The sequence below is a fragment of the Alexandromys fortis genome, unplaced genomic scaffold (assembly GCF_014885135.2).
Source record: "Alexandromys fortis isolate MF-2015 unplaced genomic scaffold, M_Fortis_MF-2015_v1.1 scaffold_138, whole genome shotgun sequence".
Taxonomy (NCBI): Eukaryota; Metazoa; Chordata; class Mammalia; order Rodentia; family Cricetidae; genus Alexandromys; species Alexandromys fortis.
The window spans coordinates 1,338,709-1,343,839 of NW_026068034.1; the positions used below are offsets into that span (position 1 = coordinate 1,338,709).

General features: G+C 41.6%; 1 protein-coding gene across 5 annotated transcripts in view; it reads right to left on the bottom strand.

Moving 5' to 3' along the window:
* LOC126515323 (probable N-acetyltransferase CML1) overlaps positions 1–5,131 on the bottom strand; it is a 108,053-nt gene that overhangs the window by 4,041 nt on the left and 98,881 nt on the right. The window contains exon 1 of one of the 5 annotated variants that reach the window (XM_050164905.1): positions 1,295–1,425. The exons of the other annotated variants lie outside the window; for them this stretch is intronic. The gene's annotated coding sequence lies outside the window, so the exon portion shown is untranslated. Of the gene's footprint in view, positions 1–1,294; positions 1,426–5,131 lie in introns of those variants that run through there. 5 annotated transcript variants of the gene reach the window in all.

Consider the following 5,131-nt stretch of genomic DNA (forward strand, 5'->3'; position numbering starts at 1 on the left):
AAAAAAAAAAAAAAAAAAAAAAAGGAAAAAAGAAAAAAAACAAAAGGGGGGATGGGTTCTTGATACACATTCAATTGTTAGTGTTGCTAATGTCATATAAGAGGGTACAGAGAGCTATGGCCAAGAAGCTGTCAGTTACAGAGGTGTGCTCTGGCAGCACAGCTGTCTTGTGCACTGAGATTATCGCTGTCCTCTTAAAGTATTCTGTGTTCTTCATTCTGGTCATTGCACAGTGAGCAAACACAATCTAAGATTTCCAAAAGGGAGAAAAAATGTGTCTCCCCCCACCTCCCCAATTGGTTTTGTGTTTTTAACAATGGGGAGAAGAACCCTTAGCATGCCTGAAGACAGTTTGCTCTTAGTGTAACTCATTTACAAAATCTTACAAGAGTTAGACACAGCACCCATTTTCACCATGAAATTCATATTGAAGTTTATCAATATCAGATATTTTAAACGTAGTCCATTTACAATGTAATGTGGACTTATCAAAATTTGTTTATCTCCAAAGTGAGTATGTTTTTAAAGCTGGTTTGGCTAGATCTATCTTGCTATCTATTTCTTGCTAATTTAGTTCCAGAGTCTCAGACCAGAATCCCTAACCAAAACGAGTCATTCATAACAAAACACCCAAGAAAACCCAAAACACAGAAGGTGGTCTAAGGCCTCTAACACCACATCCAATGTCCATATACTTGACTACCTAGAAGTCTAATTCTGACCCCCCCCACCCCCATCAATAGCACCCCAGGAGCGTCCTCCCCGAGCCCTGTCCACCAGTAATGCAATTCTAACCTATCCCAATGGTCACAGGATCCTTCATAAGGAAGTTAGGGTTGAAAGAAAGCCCTAACTACAGCATGGGGTCCTGCGCATGCATCTGAACCCTGCCTGACTCCTCTACCGCCCAAAGTCCTGTACTCAGCTTCTAGAGGCCATTCTTCCCCAAGGGGAAGAGGGAGGCCTGTCCTTGGTGCTTACTGCCTCAGACCCTCTCACAAAGGTCGCTTCTCTGGGCACAGGCTGGGCTGCTCTCCAAAGCGCCTCCCTCCCAGCACTGGGCCTCGAGGCGACTGTGAGGTTCACACACCCCTCCTCCTGCCATCAGCCTCGGGCATCGCCTGTAGGGGGCGGCTCGGCATCGCCTGTAGGGGGCGGCTCGGCGCGCGCAACCGAGCAACCCTCTGGCCTAAGCTGCCCAGCTGCGCTCCGGAAGCTACGTGGCTCTCCACGCGGGGAAACGGAAGGCTCTGGTAAACACAGGGGCCGGGAGACGCGAGCAAAGCCCACAAACCTGTGACCGGGAGGAACGAGGGAGGCGACGTTCGCGCTGGCGGAACTCACTATCAGTCTCCAGTCCGTACAGGAAGACCTTCCCCTCGGAAACTAAGATCGCCACTTCCGGAAGAGCCCAGTCTCCTCCAAAATAAAGCGGGTGATGATTCTGAGTGTGCTTCTGCAGACTCCTCTCCCGTGTGAGGGCAGCATGCGGACGCGAAGGGGAGTAGTCTTGTAGGAACCTACCTGTAGAAGGGTCCAAGCCATGGGTGGAGGCTGGAAATTGATGTCAAGTTTTGAATCTACTAAAGGTTTATGTTGTGGCTTTTGAGAGATGTCCACATTTCCTGTGATAAGAGGAGTATTAACCTAATGAAGCAAGCACACCTTTCCACTACTAGAGACCCCACTATGGGGACTCTGCCTTGTGCTGTTCCGGCAGCCACGGGGAGCAAGCCTGGACCCCACAGACCTCAGCGGTTTACTTCCAAGACTTAGTTAACATAAAATACAGTCCCTTTATCTAGAGTAGTTTAGGAAGGTGATGTGTAATCCCTGAGCCTTCCAGCTAGACTAAACGTGCCATAACTTGTTTTCCATTTCCCTTGTTTGGAGTTTATCTTTATAGTTTTCTTAGCATGGAAGGTGTATAGTGATGTGTGCAATGAAGACAAGTGGAAGCGGAGGAATGCTTGGCTGCTGCTGTTACTCTTCTATTTAGGATAATGAAGAAAGGACATCAAAAGCCCAGCTTGAATCAGTGATTGGAGAAGCTCGAAAAGGAAATCCTGTGTGTATCTGGACAACAGTTTAAGAATTCCAGCACTCAGGAGGCATGAGCAGGCAGGCCTCTATGCGATTGAGTCCATCCTGGTCTAGAGAGCATGTTCAATCAGAAATACAAAAAAAATAATTCATTTAAACAAAACGTTAGATGGTGATAAAGACTTGAATAGTCCCATAGAATTAACAGCATAAACAGAAAAGGAATTGACAATTGCTGAGGAGAAATTACAGGAGACACATGTGGATAGTGTGAATCCAAATCTTAATTGTATTCTAAGTCATATTGCCTTCCAGAATTTCTCCTACAGAAATTTTAATGCAGAGGGATGATATCATCTTGGATCTTTTTTTTACCACATAAAACAAGTAAAAAATTAAAAACTTATGTAGAAAAAGTCTTTGAATTAATTATAAAAGGTAAATTGAGACTTCATCAATTAGCAGGTATAGATCCAGCAAGATTATAGTGCCTTTCACTACTGATGAAATAAAAAAAGTTATGGAAGAATCATGGCAAAGAGCTTGTGCTAATTTTGGGGAGAAATTAATAGCAATTATCCCAAAAGCGATAGACTTAACCTTATAAAGAGAACTTCTTTGATTCTTCCCTGAATTGTACATGATGCTCCAATAACTAGAGCCCACACCTTTTATACTGATATAAACAAATCAGAGAAGGCAGGATACAAATCAGAAGAATTAGGTAAGGTGGAACAAAGCCCTTATATTTCTGCCCAGAAGACAGAAATATATGCTATTCTCATGGTGCTAAGGGACTTTAAAGAACCTCTTAATATAGTTTCTGATCCACAATATGCAGAAAGAGTTATCTTGCATATTGAAACCACTGAATTTATACCATATGATACAGAATTGACTTCATTATTTATCCAGGTGCAAGACATAATCAGGACTAGGCTTTGTCCTGTATACTTAACACACATCCAAACCCATACAGGTCTGCTGGTGTAGGAGTATCTTCTGTTTGTATGTTGCGTTCATTGGTTGAATAAAGAGACTGCCTTGGCCTTTTGAGAGGATAGCCCTTAGGTGGGCAGAGTAGACAGAACAGAATGCTGGGAAGAAGGCAATGTGGCAGATGCCATGCTTCTCCTGCCCAAGATGGACGCTGGTTAGACTTATGCTGGTAAGCCACAGTCAAGTGGCAATACACATTAATGGAGATGGGTTAAATTAATATGTGAGAGTTAGCCAATAAGGGGTTGGAGATAATGGGCCAGGCAGTGCTTTGATCAATACAATTTCCACGTGGTTATTTTGGAGCTAAGCTAGCTGGGCGGGACGGATGCATTCCCCCTCCTACAACAGTCTGCCAGGTTCTCTAGTACAACATAATGCAGAAATTGATCAATTATTGATTGGAAGCATGTTGCAAGTGTCTGAATTTCATTAAAAAAATCATGTCAATAGCAAAGGTTTAAGGAAAGAGTTTTCTTTTACATGGCAACAAGCTAAGGATATTATAAGGAGATGCCCTACTTGCTGTTTCTATAACCAAACACTACTACTTGCAGGGACTTAGCCAAAGGGCACTCAAAGGAACGAAATCTTTGCAGAATTTGGAAAATTAAAATATGTACACCACACCATTGACATTCAGGTTCTCGTTGGGCTACTGCTTTAAGCTCAGAAAAGGCTGATTCAGTAATCATGCATTTATTAGAAGTTGTGGCCATCATTGGTATTCCTCCACAAATGAAGACAGATAATGGTCCAGCATATGTCTCTAGGAGTATGAAACAGTTTCTTGCTTATTATAATATTAAGCATGTTAAAGGTATACCACACAATCCTACAGGTCAGGCAGTTATAGAAAGATCAAATCAAACAATAAAAGATATGTTAAATAAATAGAAAGGGGTAGAAAATGCTCCCAGAAATAAATTACATTATGCTTTATTAACCTTGAATTTTCTTAATGCTAATGAGAAAGGGACAACATCAGCAGAAAGACATTGGATAATAGAAAAGTCTTCTGAATTAAATCAGCCATTTTATTTCAAGGATGTCTTGATCACACAGTGGAAGCCAAGAGATGTGTTACATTGGGAAAGGGGTTTTGCTCTTGTTTCCACAGGAGAAGAAAAACTATGGATACCATCAAAATTAATAAAGATATGGTTTGTAAGGGAGAAACCTCTTGAAAAAGAGAAATGACAGCTCATCCACAATGGTGACAACCATACAGAGGGTAAGGAAACTTCATAAGGGTTGGGGCAGGGTTCTGTTCTTATCTTTACAGGAAAATACTCATCTTCAAAAAAATTCAAGAGACCCTGGATGTTCGGATGCTGACAGAAGGAAAATTAACTATCCCCTAAGGATCATCAAGAAAAAGGAATCTGATTTATGAGATCAGGTAACTGATACAAATACATTTAAAGATATGTGTGTATGTATGTATTTATGAATATTTAGAGCTGGCTTTGGAATTGGACACTGGCTCTGACCCTCTCTAAATCCAACACGTTGTTAAAATAAAAATTCAGAGTTCCTGTCTCATGTCAGGAGCCATGATATGGGACAGAAAGAAAAAACATTTAGAAAAAACTTTACTTTTCTTCATATCTACTTTTGTCTCTATCATACCTTTCATTGAATATATATATATATATGTATATATAAATAATGTTTAAGTTTTCCACAATGAACAATGAATTTTCCTGCAGTAATCTTTGAAGTTTTCAAAAAGAAGATGGGGTCCCACAACAACTCCACCTGGGTGATATGATGTCATGATACTGATAGTGCTACTTCAAGACCTGTTTTTGGTACCAGCTGCTCAAGATGGTTCCAACTTGGTTTGCTGATTTGGTGCACTTTTTTTTACAATGTTCTGTTGAAATAGGAGCGGCAGCAGGGCTGCGTCCCTGGCACCCGGCCGCCCTCATGGCTAGCTTATGCCCAGAAATAATTACACGGAAACTGTATTCTTTCAAACACTGCCTGGCCCGGCTAGGTCCAGCTTTTTATTGGCTAGCTCTTACATATTGTTCTAACCCATTTCTAATATTCTGTGTAGCCCACGAGCTGGCTTACCAGGGAG